This window comes from Mytilus californianus, unplaced genomic scaffold, assembly GCF_021869535.1.
Source record: "Mytilus californianus isolate M0D057914Y unplaced genomic scaffold, xbMytCali1.0.p SCAF_17, whole genome shotgun sequence".
Classification (NCBI taxonomy): Eukaryota; Metazoa; Mollusca; class Bivalvia; order Mytilida; family Mytilidae; genus Mytilus; species Mytilus californianus.
Window position 1 is genome coordinate 12,409,005 of NW_026262659.1, and position 20,737 is coordinate 12,429,741.

The 20,737-nt window shown below is 37.5% G+C and overlaps 1 protein-coding gene across 1 annotated transcript in view; it reads right to left on the reverse strand.

Moving 5' to 3' along the window:
- LOC127726396 (START domain-containing protein 10-like) overlaps positions 1-20,737 on the reverse strand; it is a 362,489-nt gene that overhangs the window by 149,524 nt on the left and 192,228 nt on the right. The gene's annotated exons all lie outside the window — the stretch shown is intronic.

Here is a 20,737-nt window from a genome sequence, read left to right on the forward strand (position 1 = left end):
TACCAGTCTATACACGCCCGCGTTCCAATGTCGTCAAAACTATTTTTGAGAAAACCCCTCAAAGCGACCGTTTCCAAGGCGCTCGTCGTTAGAAACATGCGTTAAAATATGCGCACTGTTAAAGGGCCGAGCCACCTCAAATGGCCTTTAGCACTTATGCCCATTACTTTTTTAACCATGGCGTTAACAGTTTCTTTTCGACTTATGAGTTTGAATGCCCCTTTGTCGCCACTATTTTTTTTTACCCATACGAGTTTGTCAGCATAAGATGAGGGGATGGGGAGAACTGTGGTACCTTGTATGTCACGTATTCCTATTAAACTATTGCCGGCTGGCAAAACTAAGAGATTCACCACGTTGGCCATGATACCAGAGGTAGAAGAAGACATTGCCACAAATATGGCTCATAACACTTATGCCTAGCCTAGACCTATACGACTTTGTCAGCATTGGGTGAACAGGGGAAGGAGGGGTACCTAGTATGTCACAGTCTGACTTTACTCTTGCCGCCTGGCCAAAGTAAGAGACTCTCCACGTTGTCCATGTTACCAGAGGTAGAGGTCGATATAACCTCAAAAATGGCTTAAAGGAGTAATGCCCAAGACCTTTACGAGTTTGTCAGCATCGGGGTGTGAAGGGGGTGGGAGAACTTGGTATGTTGCATAGAAAGACTTAACTATTGCCGGATGACCAAACTAAAAGATTCTACACGTTGGCCATGATACAAAAGGTAGAGGAAGACATTGCCTCTAAAATGGCACTTAGCACTTATGCCCTTGGCCCAAACGAGCTTGTCAGCATTGGGTGAAAAGGGGGAGAAGGGGTACTTAGTGTCACATAGTGTGACTTAACTATTGCCGGATATAGCCAGACTAAGATATTTCCACGTTGGCCATGGTCCCATACAATACTTTATTCTCTTTAATCAAATACTACGACTGGAAGAGGGAGACATTGCCTCTAAGATGGTCTATAGCATTTATGCCCTAAGCCCGTATGAGTTTGTCAGCATACGGTTGAGGGGGGAGGTTCCTGGCATGTCACATAGTCCGACTTAATTATTGCCGGCTGGCCATACTAAGATCTTCTCCCTATTGGCCATGATATAAGAGGTAGAAGACATTGCCTCTAAAATGGCCCTAAGCACTTATGCCCTTGACCCATACTTGTCAGCATTTGGTCAATGGATTTTGTTTTTGTGGGGGGGGGGGGGGGGGTTGTACCTGGTATGTCACATAGTCTTTATTTACTATTGCCGTCTGGTCAAACTAAAAGATTCTCCATGTCGGCCATGGTACCAGAGGTAGAGGTAGATATTGCTTCTTAAATAGTTCGTTGCGCTCATGCCCTAGACCCGTACGAGTTTGTCAGCATAGGATGCAAAGGGTAGGGGGAACTGGTAACCGTATGTCACATAATACAATTTAACTATTACCGGCTGGCCAAACTAAAAGATTATTTACGTTATCCATGATCCCAGAGGTAGAGGTATACATTACTTCTAAATTAGTCCATAGCACTGATGTTTTAGACCCGTACGAGTTTTCAGCAGAGGGTTTTGAGGTACATGGTTTGGCTCATTGTCCAACTTTACTATTGCCGGCTGGTCATGATATAAGAGGAAGAAAACATTGCCTCTAAAATAGCCTTTATCACTTATGCCCTTGACCCATACGAGCTTGTCATTATTGGATGAAGGATAGGGGTACCTGGCCATGGTATGTCATATAGTCTGACTCAACTATTGCCAGCTGGTCAAACAAGAGATTCTCCACGTTGGCCTTGGTTCCAGAGGTAGAGGTAGATATTGCCTCTGAAATGGATCATAGCACTTATGCCTTAGACTCGTACGAATTCGTCAGCATGGGATAAAAAGGGGGCATCGGTTATGTCACAAAGTCCAACTTAACTATTACCGGCTGGCCAAACTAAAAGATTCTCCACGTTAACCATGATACAAAAGGTAGAGGAAGACACTGCCTCTAAAATGGCACTTAGCACATATGCCCTTGGCCTAAAACGGGCTTGTCAGCATTGGGTGAAAAGGGGGAGAAGGGATACCTAGTGTCACATAGTATGACTTAACTCTTGCCGGATATAGCTAGACTAAGAGATTTCCACGTTGGCCATGGTCCCATACAATATATTCTCTTTAATCAAATACTACCAGAGGAAGAGGGAGACATTGCCTCTTAGATGGTCTATAGCATTTATGCCCTTAGCCCGTATGAGTTTGTAAGCATACGGTTGAGGGTGGAGGTTCCTGGCATGTCACATAGTTCGACTTTACTCTTGCCGCCTGGCCAAACTAAGAGACTCTCCACGTTGTCCATGTTACCAGAGGTAGAGGTCGATATAACCTCAAAAATGGCTTAAAGGAGTAATGCCCAAGACCTATACGAGTTTGTCAGCATTGGGGTGCGAAGGGGGTTGGAGAACTTGGTATGTTACATAGAATGACTTAACTATTGCCGGATGACCAAACTAAAAGATTCTCCACGTTAACCATGATACAAAAGGTAGAGGAAGACACTGCCTCTAAAATGGCACTTAGCACTTATGCCCTTGGCCCAAACGAGCTTGTCAGCATTGGGTGAATAGGGGGAGAAGGGGTACCTAGTGTCACATAGTATGACTTAACTCTTGCCGGATATAGCTAGACTAAGAGATTTCCACGTTGGCCATGGTCCCATACAATACTGTAAGGTACTGGGGAATGTTATACTGAAACAAATAGTTTTTAAATTGTGCGGTGTAATTTATAAAAAATACTTAATTTGTGGCAAGACTGACAAATATTTTATAATGATTTTTTACAATTGTTGCAGTAATTCACTATACTTATTACTATGATCACAAGTCAAAATTCAAGTTTTTACCAAATATTATCTTTTAAACTTAACGGTTGTGGTCTTACGCATAGTAACTTGGCTCGCAGCGAGCAAGGGAAACATTTTACATTTGTAATCAAAGATATGGCATTAATTTACTATTTTTTATGGATTTCAGAGGCCAAAGTTTCACTTTTTGCCAATAAATTACAGGGGGAGGCATTTCATTAGCCAACACATAGTTTTACAAGTTAGGTGTGTACATATGTTGGTACTAGGGTGATATATATCCAGTAAAGCAACTGATTTTATGTGAAAGCTCTGGAATTTGAAATGAGTTTGTCATTGTTTACATTTTTTTTTGTGTACAAGTGTTACGGCAGGGAATGTATGTAATTACTCATGGGTTACCTTCTTCATGCTATATATCATGTAATTCCCGTATTAAGGATCATTTCTGGTAACCAAATATTCATATTTAAACGTCTGATATGCCTGGTATACATAGGGAAATACTTTAACTGCAATTGTTTACTGACCGGCGATTTTGCCGTCTGCCATTTTGTGGGGAATGAAACGTTGATTTTATCTCTCTTAATACCAATTCGTCCCCTGGACAATTGATCTAATATTGTATTTTTAATACCACACATTTAATATCTTATGGTTATACCCTGCCGGACACAAATATATTGTAAATATTTAATTGGTTGTGATGAACTATGTTTTAATGTTATTTACTTCTATTTACTTGCGAATATCGTCTGCTAAATTAATGTGCACGCAGTGGTGTCCGATTGCATATTTCAAGTTATTTTATTGATATTATGAGCTCTATTGTTTAGTTTTAATGTTTTATGTTAAAGGACAATCATAGGACAACTCAAGATGATTTCAATACTATGTTTTTCAATATGGTAATTTTGTATAGTTCCGGCTTCCCGGAAAGGACAAGTAACTATTGGATTGGTATGTCACGTGACACTTATGACTTTTGTATATAAACGCGTGAGCATTCAGTAATGGCAGATAGCCCAAAGTTCTGCTGGCGGCAAGTTCAAAAAGTTCACTATCATTAAAATTGTAAACAAAACAGTAAAAATAAGCTTAAGGTGAGCATAAGGATTAATATGGAATATTAGTGGCCGTCTTTTTGTACAGTAAGCTATCTCCCACCACGTCGGACACCACAAATATGAATTTAGATCGTAATTTAGTTCCTATGCACTATGATATATTGTACTGTATGCAAGTATTAGAATTGTCATAATTCGTTATTTATTCAAATATATTTAAACAGCTCCACAAATAAAACTGTTAACATTGAAATGATATTCTATCTTTATCAATCTTGGATACATATAAAAAGGAATATGCATTTACACTGGTAAAACAACTTGAGCTGGAGGACGCTCGTTCGAAATTAAAAACTATGGAAAGCCGTTAGCAACACAAATAGCACAATAACAAATAAATACAAAGGAAGCCGTTTAATACACATGCATTAACCAAACAGAGGAACTATATTTAAACACAAACTGAGGTGCTCCGGGGATACTGCATTTTATGAGTGTTCGTATGTAAACTGCCCAGTATAGGACATGATACTCTCGGGTGGCTTACAATTTAGTGTCAGAAGTGGGATGCTAAAATTCTAATTAGCATCCAGGATACGAACCTTGGAATAACCTGTCAACTAAACAATGTGGTTTAAGCCCGACGTGGTGGATTTACTGTACAAAAATAATTATAACTAAAAAAATATGAAACAACAAATAAAATTAAAAGTCTTTATTTAGAATATGGCTGATGCTGGTAGGAACTCCCCAGACCCTGAAATAAATTTCCGTAGGGAAAGGGATTTAGATTACTTAGGACAAGGGGACCAAATACATACTGATGACAATGACGACTTTGATAGGGAATCTATTTTACCAGGTCATGGTGATGAAATAGCTCAGAGACCTAAAGGACGGGATGAATATCAGAGACATGATTTTGATGATAGGAATGATAGGGGTAATCATAACATGCAACCAATTGGCCCACCAAAGGTAACACTTAAACCTGAACCCTTCTCTGGTAAGGATTGTTGGGAGGAATACTTGTCGCATTTTGAGGACTGTGTTGAATTGGGACAATGGGGGAATCGTACAAAACTTTTGTTTTTGGCAGGTAGCTTGAGGGGTCAAGCAAGGACATACTACATGAGCTTGTCTCCTGACGACAGGCGCACATACCAAATGCTAACACAAAAGTTAGATCAAAGGTTTTGGAGTTCAAAACACAAAAATCGTTGGCTCTCAAAGTTAGAGATGCGCAGGCGCATGCCAGGGGAAAGCATAGCTGAAGTGGGGGATGACATAAGGCAATTAGCGCAAAAGGCGTACTATGATCTCGACTTAGCAGCACAGGAGTCTCTAGCATTAAACCAGTTGTTTAAGGTAATACCTGTAGAAATGAATTGTCGCTGTATTGACAAGGAATGTCAAACAATAGCAGACGCTGTTGATGTTAAAGAAAGGTATGAGTCAATACTCGGGGATGGAGACAAAAAGAAATCAACAATCAGAGCTGTGGAGTCGAAGGACATCGAAGGACACATGAGTGAAAAGGATTATCAGAGCAATTTGCAGGCTTTACAAGATAGGATAGCAAAGCTGGAACAAGGACACGGGAATCGGGACACAAAGAGGGCAAATACTGGCAGATGTTACAGTTGCAACTCACCAGACCATTTTATGAGGAACTGTCCACACAAAAACAACGAAAGAGCAAGAGGGAACTTCCAGGGCAAACAAAGACACAATACCTCTTTTAATAAAAACCAGGGAAACGACAGAACGCTGGTTCAAAAGGTCGTGAGTTAGTGACAGGAGGTAAAAGCCCTGATATAAAGGGAGAAAATAATGTCCGGACAGGACATATAGGGGAAACAGATGATAATTGGGATAATGGGTTTTATACAAACGGGTTAATCTATGGGTTTCCTGTCAACTTTTTAATTGACAGTGGCTCAACAGCGTCAATATTATCTATTGAGGTTTACGAAAAATTGCCTTCAAATGTTTGGTGTTCTTTAGTACCAAACAAGTCCGAAGTATTTGACGTTAATGGCAACAAAGCTTTTGCCATTGGATCAATCACATTAGAACTAAAGCTTGGTCTAGAAATTTTCAGTCAAAACTTTATGATATGTAATATAAATCAGGATGGAATACTTGGACAGGATTTCTTACTTAAGGAAGTAAGTTAAAGTTAATTATCAGCGAATGGTCTTACACACGATCCACAACCAGGAAATACAATGTTGGGTTGGAGGGAAGGCAAATATGATATGCAGAGTAGAAACTCAAGACAACATGACAATTCCTCCAATGACGAGTACTATGATGCCTGTAGAAACACCGGGAGTCAATCATTTAACAGAATACGGATTAATAGAGGGCACGACAGGAACAGCTAAGTCTACATTAACAATACCTAGGATTATAAATACACAAGATCAAGCACACTTTGTAAATGTTGTTAACTATGGTGACAACGAAGTAAAACTGTATAAAAAGGAAACAGTAGGAACATGTGAATCATATACTGAGCATGATTTGAAATCAGAGCAGATCAGAACACTACAAGAAGATTACTTTACAGCTAGTGAAGAAATACCAGAACATCTTATTGACTTATTAAAAAGGAGTTCAACTTATTTAAATGAGGACCAAAGACAACAGCTTTCCAGACTCCTTTCGCAGTACCAAAATGTCTTTTCACGGACAGATGATGACATAGGGAGGACAGACCTTGTAACACATAGAATAAATACAGGAAATGCAATACCCTTTAGGCAAAGATCTAGACGTATGCCACTTGGAAATCAAGAGATGGAAAAATCAGAAGTCAACCGGATGTTGGACAAAGGAATCATTGAACCATCTTCTAGTCCTTGGGCATCGAATATTGTCCTTGTAATGAAGAAAAATGGCAGCCCTAGGTGCTGTGTTGATTACAGAATTTTGAATGACGTCACTAAAAAGGATTCCTACCCGATTCCGAGGGTAGACGAGTGCCTAGACTCACTCGCTGGGGGGGAAATTCTTCGGGTCAATGGACCTAAATTCAGGATTTTGGCAAATTGACATGGCTCCCGACGACAAGGAAAATACCGCATTACTGACAAGTTTAGGGTTATATATCAATTCACTACCATGCCCTTTGGACTTGCAAATTCACCATCTACCTTTGAGCGTCTTATGGAAAATGTTCTCAGAGGGCTACAGTGGAAAGAACTATTACTCTATATGGACGATATCATATCAGTAAGTTCAACATTTGAAGAGGGTCTTGGAAGGTTAGAAAGAATCTTTATACGCCTACAAAATGCACATCTAAAATTGAAACCTGCCAAATGCATTTTCTTTCAAAAACAAGTTAGATTCCTTGGACATATCATGTCCGAGGAGGGAATTTCCACTGATCTAGAGAAAACAAAAGCAATAGATGACTGGCCAGTCCCCAAATCTGCAAAACAGGTGCGCAGCTTTTTAGGACTTTGTTCTTACTATATGCGATTTGTTAAGGGATTTGCAGCAATTGCAAGACCAATGCATAAACTTTGCGAAAAGAATAGCCGTTTTGCTTGGAATGACGAGTGTCAAAAGGCATTTGAACAGTTGAAAAATGCTTTAACAAGTACACCTGTGCTTGCCTACCCTCTTCCAAATTTGCCATTCATACTTGACACAGATGCAAGTGATAAGGCTGTCGGAGCTGTTTTGTCACAAGTTCAAGATGGTCTTGAACGAGTTATAGCATACATGAGCAAATCTATGAACATACATGAGCAGGCATACTGTGTAACTCGAAAAGAGCTACTTGCTGTAATGATAGCACTAAAGACATTTCATCATTATGTATATGGCCAGAAAGAAGTTTTGCTGCGCACAGATAAAGCAGCTGTATCATGGATGAAAAATCTAAAGAAACCCACTGGTCAAACAGCCAGATGGCTCGAAAAACTGGGAACTTACAATTTGACAGTGACACACAGGGCTGGAAGGAAACACTCAAATGCCGATGCTCTGTCCAGAAGACATTGTAAATCATGCGAGAAACAAGAATCTGGAAACCACACAAGTGACGATGAAACAGACGAAATTCAACTTGAAGAATCTGATTTTGTTAACCAGGAGTTACATGAAAATGAGGAGCCAACACCAAGAATAGAAATAGTACGAGTATGTACAAGAAGTCAGACAAGAAATCAGTCTAGTGCTACACCATATTGCATAGAAGGATGGGACCCTGACAGTATTAGACAATGCCAATTTGAAAGACCTACACATGTCACTCATTGTGACATATCTTCAAGAAAAGAAAAATAAACCTGAATGGGACCAAGTATCAAAAGGAACATCATACCAGAAAACAATATGGCGACAATGGGATAGGCTGACAATAAACAATGGCATGCTTTATAGAAAATTTTATTGTTCTGATAAAGACGATGTAGACAACTTCAAATTGCAGCTCCTGGTACCAAAATCACACCAAAAGACAGTCTTTAAGTATTTCCATGACGTTCCATCTGCAGGTCATTTAGGACCAGATAAAATGCTAAGTAGGATCCAGCAGCTCTTTTACTGGCCAGCTATGAGAAGCTCAATAACAAGGTACTGCAAAGAATGTGACCAATGTGCTGCTAGGAAATCACTTAAACGAAACAAGGCTCCATTAGGTCAATACTTGGTTGGCGAGCCAATGGAACGTGTTGCGATTGATATTCTTGGTCCACTTCCGTTAACAAAACGACAAAACCGTTATGTTCTTGTCCTTTGTGACTGCTTTTCTAAATGGACTGAAGCATACCCGGTATGCTATTCCAGACCAGGAATCCCTGACCATTGCCCGTACCATCGTGAATGAATTTATTTGTAGGTTTGGTTCACCATTACAGCTCCACTCTGATCAAGGAAGGTCTTTTGAAGCAAAGCTGTTCCAAGATCTGCGTGATCTCCTCAAAATTGACAAAACTAGAAGTACAAGTCAACACCCTCAATCTAATGGAAGAGTGGAAAGATTTAACAGAACACTGCTAAGCATGCTAACATTTTATTGCCAAAATGATCAGAGAAACTGGGATGAGATTTTGCAGATCATCCGTTCACGCCAGCACAGGACAGACCCCTAACATGATGATGTTTGGCAGAAACATATTTCTTCCTATGGAAGCTGTTATTCCACGTCCTGATGGACCAGATGAATCCACTACCCCTGAAACGGATAAATATATAAATGAATTACAAGACGCTATGTCAAAGTCACATGTACTGGCTAGGAAACATCTTAAGCAGAATTATGAGTATCAAAAACGTCACTATGACTTGAAAGCAGTAAAGCGCGAATTACAAATAGGTCAAGCTGTATGGCTTTATGATGCATCAAAGAGAAAAGGAATTTGTCATAAGTTGACATTAAAATGAAAAGGACCATATGTTGTCACAAGGAAAATTGATGACATCACTTACCTTGTGAAAAGGTCAAAGAAACAGCTTGGGAAGGTCTACCACATCGATAGACTACTGCCCTATCAAGGACGAAATCCGCCCACTTGGTTCTCCAGTAGGAAGGCCTGAGATGCCTTTCATAGTTGTTGTTTGAATAGCCGAAATTAGTTGTACAAGTTGGTACGTTTTTAATTGTTTTGATGAGTTACTATGTTTAAGAGTAACTGTATGACTTATCTCAGACTGGAGAAAGTCATGTTGGAATTCCTAGAGTTGGATCCACTCTGGAAGAATATGTAAGGGAGACAAATGGCCATTGTTTCTCAGGACATATTATTGGCTGTAAGGGAAGGATGATCCTTCCTGCCAGGGGAATGGCAGATTAAACTGTACTGCCAAGCGTTTTATTGTATGCGTAAGCTGCGCGGCGGAAAGCAATTAACGACAACTTTTTGTCTTGAGGAGGCTTGAGATTTTTTTTGTTTTTTGAATAGGGAGACCAAGGGGGTGGATATCATATTTTTATTGAAATGTAGGCTGATCCATTTACTACCAGCGTATGCCATATGGGGGGAGGATTTTAAACACATAAGCAAATATAGTCACACAACATCACACTACATACATACCTTTTATTGTATATGCTATATAAATGGTGGAGGGATTTTAAAGATTTGATTCGATTTCAGAATGAGACCATCATCACAAGTGGAGGTGAAGTGTTGGCTGTGTCTCATGACGTTTAGGACAAGGAGACAACTAAAGAACCATCTGGCAGCTGCCCCACACAAACGGCTTTCAGTCGTTTGTGTTTGGTGTCCTGAAGAGAAGTCGTACAGGAGGATGGTTGACCTGACGGAGCACATCATGGCCAACCACCGCAGCAAAATAGAGCTCATGCCATACAGTTTTTCGAGTGAGAACAATGGGTTTTGGATGTCGAATTACCCAGAGACATATGCAAAGGTAATCTCACCATCAAATGAAAACTCCCAAGAGGCCATGAAAGCCAGGATTGAGGTCCTAGAATTCCTAAACAGGGTTGGAAACACCAACAGGAAGAAGGAGGATTGGACTCTAGGGTGGAAGTGTCCTAGGGAAATGGTTAGAGGTACGCAGGAGGAGGAGGTTGAGCAGGAGAAAACCAATGGGTCATATTCACCAACACGCCCCACCATCTATGAAGGGCTGGCCCTCCAGCAACTTACATTAGGACTTAGGGACTCCACAGCCATCTTCAAATTAGACCTTGGAGTGTCTATACGATTCTATCAGATAAGTTTGAATGACTTGGTTCTAAGAGATCACAAAATGCTTGATGCTTTAATAAGGAGGATGACGGCACTGGTAAACACCAAGTATGCAGGATCACATACCTTCTCTGCCTCGATAGACGGTAAACTAAAGTCTATAGTGACGCCGGTAGTAGCTAGGAAACTATCCATCTCAGAGGAATATATAGCAGACATAAAAACGTCAGATGAACTCTTCCCAGGGAAACAGACAAAAGCCATCACAAATCCGTTATCACCACTTAAAACACCATCAACCTCAGATATTATATTGGAAGATGACAGCGACAATGAAGAACCAGAGATTCTGAACGAGAAAGCAACAAGCCAGAAGAAAAGTAAGAAGACAGAGAATGAAGGAGAGAAAAATGGAGAGAAAAGAAAGAAAAAGAATAACCACCAGGAACAAAAGGCTAAGAAAATAAAGCAAGAAAAGGGTGACAAGGAACAGGACGAGGAAATCAGACTTAAAGAGGAAGAACAAAGGAAGCAGGAAAACAAAAACAGGATGAGGAAATGAGACTGAAGGAGGAAGAACAAAAGAGAAGGGAAGAACAGAAACAGGAGGAAATTAGACTGAAGGAGGAAGAACAAAAGAAGCAGGAAAAACGAAAACAGGACGAGGAAGTCAGACTAAAGGAGGCAGAACTAAAAAGAAAGGAAAAACAGAAACAGGAGGAGGAAATCAGACGGAAGGAGGAAGAACAAAGGAAGCAAGAAAAACAAAAACAGGATGAGGAAATGAGACTAAAGGAGTAAGAACAAAAGAGAATGGAAGAACAGAAACAGGAGGAAATTAGACTGAAGGAGGAAGAACAAAAGAAGCAGGAAAAACGAAAACAGGACGAGGAAGTCAGACTAAAGGAGGCAGAACTAAAGAGAAAGGAAAAACAGAAACAGGGGGAGGAAATCAGACGGAAGTAGGAAGAACAAAGGAAGCAGGAAAAACAGAAACAGGACGAAGAAGAAAGGTTGAAGGAGGAAAAGGGGATACAAGAAGAAAAACACAATGAAGAAAGTAAAAGAAAGGAACTGGAAGCATCAGAAGATCGGGCACAGATTGTACAACTCTAAACGGCAACATTACCGCAAGTGAACGGCCAAGGACACTTCTGAGGAAAGGTGGCATGCCACTTTTCCCAGCTGGGAGAAGGGAGTGGAATCAAGAAGAAGTCATCCCACTGATTACCATCCCAGCAGTTGTTAGTTGGCCACCTAAAAATTGGAAAAAGATGACTCCAGAGCAAAAGTATTTTAATTGGGAGTATGCCAGTATTGTTCTGGAGTTGAACTCGGGAAAGAAATTACAATTCACAAAGGAAGAGTTGCTACTCAAGTATCACTTTTTAGCATTACCAGGCAAAAAAACACCGACAGGAAGTGAAGAAAACACAATGGCAACCAAATCTCGGTTTTATTTATATCAAGCTTTGGCTTACATAATAAAAAGTGACAAAGAAGACGCATCCACTGTACAAACATTAAAGATGTTAGAAACTGCAGTGAAGGAGAGAGATAACTCCACAGACGATGTGATAAAGAGAATAGATGCTCTTCATATTCCCTTGAGACTTGGAGATGACAATTCAACCCTTACATTTTAGATCTCAAACTTCATTATAATTATGTGCTAAAATTTTCAATTCAGGAGAATTCATTGTCTTTAAAGGTGGGGGAAGTGTAAGGTACTGGGGAATGTTATACTGAAACAAATAGGTATTAAATTGTGCGGTGTAATTTATAAGTAAATACTTAATTTGTGGCAAGACTGACAAATATTTCATAATGATTTTTTACAATTGTGGCAGTAATCCACTATACTTTTTCTATGATCACAAGTCAAAATTCAAGTTTTTACCAAATATTATCTTTTAAACTTAACGGTTGTGGTCTTACGCATAGTAACTTGGCTTGCAGCGTGCAAGGGAAACATTTTACATTTGTAATCAAAGATATGGCATTAATTTACTATTTTTATGGATTTCAGAGGCCAAAGTTTCACTTTTTGCCAATAAATTACAGGGGGAGGCATTTCATTAGCCAAAACATAGTTTACATTTGTAATCAAAGATATGGCATTAATTTACTATTCTTATGGATTTCAGAGGCCAAAGTTTCACTTTTTGCCAATAAATTACAGGGGGAGGCATTTCATTAGCCAAAACATAGTTTTACAAGTTAGGTGTGTACACATGTTGTTACTAGGGTGATATATATCCAGTAAAGCAACTGATTTTATGTGAAAGCTCTATAATTTGAAATGAGTTTATCATTGTTTACATATTTTTTTGTGTACAAGTGTTACGGCAGGGGATGTATGTAATTACTCATGGTTACCTTCTTCATACTATATATCATGTAATTCCCGTATTAAGGATCATTTCTGGTAACCAAATATTCATATTTAAACGTCTGATATGCCTGGTATACATAGGGAAATACTTTAACTGCAATTGTTTACTGACCGGCGATTTTGCCGTCTGCCATTTTGTGGGGAATGAAACGTTGATTTTATCTCTCTTAATACCAATTCGTCCCCTGGACAATTGATCTAATATTGTATGTTTAATACCACACATTTAATATCTTATGGTTATACCCTGCTGGACACAATTATATTGTAAATATTTAGATGGTTGTGATGAACTATGTTTTAATGTTATTTACTTCTATTTACTTGCGAATATCGTCTGCTAAATTAATGCGCACGCAGTGGTGTCCGATTGCATATTTCAAGTTATTTTATTGATATTATGAGCTCTATTGTTTAGTTTTAATGTTTTATGTTAAAGGACAATCATAGGACAACTCAAGATGATTTCAATACTATGTTTTATTAATATCGTAATTTTGTATAGTTCCGGCTTCCCGGAAAGGACAAGTAACTATTGGATTAGTATGTCACGTGACACTTATGACTTTTATATATAAACGCGTGAGCATTCAGTAATGGCAGATAGCCCAAAGTTCCGCTGGCGGCAAGTTCAAAAAATTCACTATCATTAAAATTGTAAACAAAACAGTAAAAATAAGCTTAAGGTGAGCATAAGGATAAATATGGAATATTAGTAGCCGTCTTTTTGTACAGTAAGCTATCTCCCACCATGTCGGACACCACAAATATGAATTTAGATCGTAATTTAGTTCCTATGCACTATGATATATTGTACTGTATGCAAGTATTTGAATTGTCATAATTCGTTATTTATTCAAATATATTTAAACAGTTCCACAAATAAAACTGTTAACATTGAAATGATATTCTATCTTTATCAATCTTGGATACATATAAAAAGGAATATGCATTTACACTGGTAAAACAACTTGAGCTGGAGGACGCTCGTTCGAAATTAAAAACTATGGAAAGCCGTTAGCAACACAAATAGCACAGTAACAAATAAATACAATGGAAGCCGTTTAATACACATGCATTAACCAAAAAGAGGAACTATTTTTAAACACAAACTGAGGTGCTCCGGGGAGCAGATACTGCATTTTATGAGTGTTCGTATGTAAACTGCCCAGTATAGGACAGGATACTCTCGGGTGGCTTACAATACTTTATTCTCTTTAATCAAATACTACCAGAGGAAGAGGGAGACATTGCCTCTAAGATAGTCTATGGCATTTATGCCCTAAGCCTGTATGAGTTTGTCAGCATACGGTTGAGGGTGGAGGTTCCTTGCATGTCACATAGTTCGACTTAACTATTGCCGGCTGGCCATACAAAGATCTTCTCCCTATTGGCCATGATATAAGAGGTAGAAGACATTGCCTCTAAAATGACCCTAAGCACTTATGCCCTTGACCCATACTTGTCAGCATTTGGTGAATGGATTTTGTTTTTATGGGGGGAGGGGGTTGTACCTGGTATGTCACATAGTCTGAATTTACTATTGCCGTCTGGCCAAACTAAAAGATTCTCCATGTCGACCATGTTACCAGAGGTAGAGGTAGATATCGCCTCTTAAATAGCTCGTTGCACTCATGCCTTAGACCCGTACGAGTTTGTCAGCATAGGATGAAAAAGGTAGGGGGAACTGGTATGTCACATAATCCAATTTAACTATTACCGATTGGCCAAACTAAAAGATTTTTTACGTTATCCATGATACCAGAGGTAGAGGTATACATTTCCTCTAAATTAGTCCATAGCACTGATGTTCTAGACCCGTACGAGTTTTCAGCAGAGGGTTTTGAGGTACATGGTTTGGCTCATTGTCCAACTTTACTATTGCCGGCTGGTTATGATATAAGAGGAAAAAAACATTGCCTCTAAAATAGCCCTTATCACTTATGCCCTTGACCCATACGAGCTTGTCATTATTGGATGAGGGATAGGGGTACCTGGCCATGGTATGTCACATAGTCTGACTCAACTATTGCCAGCTGGCCAAACAAGAGATTCTCCACGTTGGCCTTGGTTCCAGAGGTAGAGGTAGATATTGCCTTTGAAATGGATCATAGCACTTATGCCTTAGACTCGTACGAATTCGTCAGCATGTGATAAAAAGGGGGCATCGGTTATGTCACAAAATCCAACTTAACTATTACCGGCTGGCCAAACTAAAATATTATTCACGTTGACCATGATAAAGGGGTAGAGGTATACATTGCCTCTAAAATGGCCTATAGCACTTATGGCCTAGACCCGTATGAGTTTTCTGCATAGGGTTAGGGCTGGTATGTTTCATTGTCCAACTTAACTATTGCTGGCTGATCAAACTAAGAGATTCATCACGTTGTCCATGATACAAGAGGCAATAGAAGACATTGCCCTTGGAATGACCCCTAGCACTTATGCCTAGACCCGTACGAGTTTGTCAGCATGTGTGTGTGTGTGTGTGGGGGGGGGGGTCCTGGTATTCTGATATGTCACATAGTCCAACTTTACTATTACCGACTGCCCAAACCTAGAGATTATTCACGTTGGCCATGGTACCAGATGTTGCTTTTAAAGTGGCTCATAGTGACTATGCCCTAAACCCGTATGATGAGTTTGTCAGTATAGGGCGGGGTTACCTGGTCTTATCTTTAGTCTGAGCTGTTAAATATGGTCGAAAACGATAGCATATAATAAGAGTACTGTATAATTCTGACAGTGATTTAAAAAAATTTCACGTCGGCATGTAAGAGAATTTAATAAGAACAATTTTGTAATTTTGTATGTGAATGTGTCTTAACCTAGAAGCATCTGTAGATTGTACTTTTGGTTCAGTTTAACGTTTAAACATAAAAGGTAATTCATTGATGTTTCAATTAGCATTAATTATAATTTACCGAAAAAATATTTGTAATTTCGGTTCTACGTAAGCGTTCCTATTTATAATTGATTAAGTAAACGCAGACCTCGAAGAAGACACCCATTGAGTTCAGATTTTATTGTTATTTATAGCAATATCAAATATAAACAACAAACATTATTTTATCCTAATAATCGATATTTTCTTACAACACTTCATCGACTCAGGTCATCTCATGATATTATCGCAGGCTCATGAATATCAATGCAGGTTGGCCTCATGAATAGTAAGCGACAGACTGTTATCGCCGGCTAGCTTCACAATAGTCATTCATGTGTACCGGTTTCTATGCAGCATATTTTTGGGGGCCGGCAAAGCCGCGCGAAAATTGATTTTCGATTTTGTAAACAATTCTTTTTTTTTGTAGAATATTCATTTAATCTCGTTTTCGACAAGATAGGTTATGTTCAGTTCTCATTTCGTCTAGGCCAGCTTTTTCATTTCATTACTTATTTTCAGTTCTAACTCGCTAAAATTCCCCAACCCAATTTAAATTAATAGTAATCCCTTCAGTTTTTCTGATAATATTTAGATATAAGAAGATGTGGTATGAGTGCCAATGAGACAGCTCTCCATCAAAGTCACATTTTAAAAGTTAACCATTATAGGTCAAAGTACGGCTTTCAACACGGAGCCTTGGCTCACACCGAACAGCAAGCTATAAAGGGCCCTCACAATGACTAGTGTGAAACAATTCAAACAGGAAAACCGACGGTCTAATCTATATAAAAAAACGAGAAACGAGAAACACTTATGAACCATATCAACAAACGACAATCACTTAACATCAGGTTCCTGACTTAGGACAGGTGCAAACAAATGCAGCGAGTTTAAACGTTTCAATAGGCGCCAACCTTCACCCTCCCTGAAAAAATAGTGTAACATCACAACACAGAGAGACACACTATAAAATATCAATTGAAATGGCTTAACTCAATCAAAAGACATATTAACAAAACCAAGTGAATAAATTTGATCTATGCATGATACAATGTAAATACAAAACTAATAAAACAAGGGGGCTAGATGTAAAACAATATCAAAAAGACAAACATAACCTTGGACAAAATTCCGCCAAACAAAATAACGTACACAGGAAAATAAAAATAATTTGGTTGTGAGGTATACATGGAGTACGGAAATAATTTTTACAAAATAAAAAATTTTGTTATTCCTAGTACGAGAACAAATGTGAAAATTTATCGTCATACTAAACACTTATCAAACGTGGTATACAGTTGGAAAGCAAGTCCTTGGAAACGTCCGTTATCGTCAAGCTCTATCAGCAACAATAGCAGGGGGGATTTATTAGGTGACGCTACAGTCGTCGGTGACGTCAAAAAGTCCGCGAAATAAATCGGCTAAAAAATCGACGTTTCAACTATATTTTTCAACTTGTCATGCTTTTATTATAATTGATTTTTAAAGTTTGTAGATTTTGTGAACAATATAGTTTCAATACGACATTGAAACATTGTCGAAAATAACTTTTATTTGCTATTACTTTATCCTGTCCGTTCAAAAAATTATCAGCCATCTTTTTTGTTCGCCAAAAACATCGAATTTATATAACTTGACGTTTGCGTATCCAAATACGGAATAGAACGTTAAAAATCTTAAATGAAACCGGATAACCTATTTCAAATTTCTACACAATTATGGAGCCATCATTTTTTACTCTAATACAACAATTTTAGTGACCACCAGTCATGTCAATTTGTAGCTGGTTTTGGCTGATTTTCTAGTTCAAAACAGTGAATGTTCAGCTTCTTTTCATTGTACCTGTTCCCAAAGTCCTCTAAAATACTGATTTTATTAGAGATACATGTATGAATGAAATTGTAATTAAGAATTGTTGTTTTTCACAATTCCATACGATACCTCCATTTCAAAGTGACTAAAACCCTTCTTGATCCCCTACACAAATTGACGGTGACATTGTTTTCTTTTTTCAACATACGTCATATAACGTTAACAAAATGTGTGTCAGAGTCATGTGCATAGTGAAAATTTACACATTGGAAAAGTGAAACAAAGATCATCTTTATTGTGTTTTAAACTGTATGTCTTAGAAAATTTCTTTTATACTGGAAACAAATCTGACAAATCAATGAATGGACAAAAACACAAAAAATAGCAGGAGAAGATGACTTGCAAAATTTCTGGAGGAAAAAAAACATATGAAAAAGGAAAAGTAAAATGACAAAAATACTGAACTCCGAGGAAAATTCAAAAAGAAAAGTCCCTAATCAAATGGCAAAATCAAAAGCTCAAACACATCAAACGAATGGATAACAACTGTCATATTCCTGACTTGGTATAGGCATTTTGTTATGTAGAAAATGGTGGATTGAACCTGGTTTTATAGCTAGCTAAACCTTTCACTTGTATGACAGTCGCATCAAATTCCATTAAATTGGCAACGATGCGTGAACAAAACAAACAGACACAATAGGTAAAAATGTCAAAATTAGGTGTACAGCAGTCAACATTGTGTTATCATATTAATCACTATAAAAACAAACAAATGCAACGAAGAAGCACAAAAAGGCATACATCAAATTTAACATCCTCATTTTGCTTTTTTATTTATACGATTATATTTATCTATGACAAATCCACTCACAAAGGATGGAAGGTTTTAAGTACTGGCGTAAAATCGCTCGTTTGAAATTCGCACAGGTAGACATAAAATAATTTTGTCGTTCAAAGTATGACGGGATGCATAAGTACAGAGTCACGTCAAATGTAAATCACAAAAAAAAACCAGACTAAACAGTAAAAGTAATATTAATAAATAAAATAATTTTGTCGTTCAAAGTATGACGTGATACATAAGTACAGAGTCACGTCAAATGGATATCTCAAAAAACAGACTTAACAGTAAAAGCAATATTAATAAAGACAAATAAAAGAATACTATAACACGTTACTAAGATGATCAACAACGTCAGTACGCAGAATCTATACTTCAAGACCATCGTGTATTATTTGTGAAGTTGATACTGAATATTTATCAACAAGGTCTTGGTAACTTCCGATGAACTTGTTTAGAAAAAGGACGAGGAAATGAAGGTCAGTCAATTATACTTATAAGTTAAAAACCTTGCTTATTTGATTATCTCTGACTTTATTCAATAAGCTACAGTAATAAGTGCAAAAACTAGCATATCAAGTCAATTTAGAAATTTAATCCATAGAGAGATGTTTTCTTACAAAATTAAATTTATTCAAATGGCAAATTCTTATCTTTCACAATCATTAAGAAAAGGCACAAGATTTGTTTCACCAACTATCATTTTTGATATAAATTTCCAAATATTAATTAGATAAAAAATATCCAATACTTTGTTTTAAAATATGTATACCAGCTGATACAGCAACCTGAAGAGTAGAAGCCCCATTTTTTTTCCAAAAAGTTTACTTTCTTAATCTATAAAATACCCTCAGAAATTTGGCAAGGGCTACTGTGCTTGCTAATCTAATAATTGAATTTTACAATAATAATGATTTTAAAATTCAAAATTATGTCTCAATGTACAATTTTAAGTATTATTTTTTACAGACTTTCTTTCAAAATTTTTGGTACACACATCCTTTTTCTGTATGATATTTTCTAGGCAGTACTGTACTGTTCAACTAAAATTTTTTTTTCATAGAAGAAATTATTGTGACTCATGGTCCCACTTTTTCGAATATTACATTTAAATGATCAGTATTATTTTTTATTTTTATTTCAGAAAGATTATTTAATTTATATAAAGTATGTTTTATTGCATTAAACATTGTTAGAAGTATTTAAAAAAATTTCTACTAGGAGTGATCCCATATCCCATTACAAAAACTACATAGTAAATTTCATCAGCAATAGCTACTTTATATCAATTCAGCTAGGTTTCTGGGTGACATTTCTAAATTTTTACCAATTTTTTGTCTTCTAATTTTATCCACTAATCCTCTGAAAAGTAGGGAAGTATCTCTTCTTAATATTATAATAACATACTTGTAAATCGAATTTCGTTTATTTTCTTCTTGATTTTTGTAAAGTAAACTCCTTTTAATTTTTTTTGCTGGGTTTTTATTTTTGACTGGTGATATCAAGGGGAGATAACCACTTGCATAAATCAGCAAAACAACCACCGCTTCGTGTTGAAAATAACTTGACGTTTGCGTATCCAAAACTCTATTGCCTAGATATTCATATCGAGTGTTTGTCTTAATGAGGTGCTTTATCAAATTTAAATTCAGCCCATCATTTTTAGTTTCCTCGAAAATATTTAGATTTTTCGATCAGGAGACTTGACAATTTTCACGCAAATTTCAAATTTGAAGGTAAAACTAAGAAAGAAGGACTTTTAGTTGACATGTAAGTTTTGACGAGTGAAAACTATGTTTATTCAAGATTATTTAGATCCATAAGTTTTTATCATGACAGTGGCATTTTATTGAGTAAAAGTGAGGTTTGTCTCAATGGTTGTTTTACAGAATTTTCACGGTCACGTGACTCTATTTTTGCTGATAGACTTGGGGTCAAACCGTGACCTGCTTTCCAACTGTATATATTAAAAATAATGAGACTAAATATAACACTGAATAAGTAAAAATTAAATAACAAAACTACATTGAAAATTGTATCAACAGTCGGAAAGCAAGCCCTTAGAAACGACCGTTGTTGCTTCTTTCTTAAGACAATAATGGGACTGATAGTAAAGCCCGTCATTCTGAAATTGCGTTAATTTCGCGGAAAAAATAAATTGGCGGCAATTTGGAAAATTTTCTATTTTCTGTTTCTTACTTGCCATTGGAGT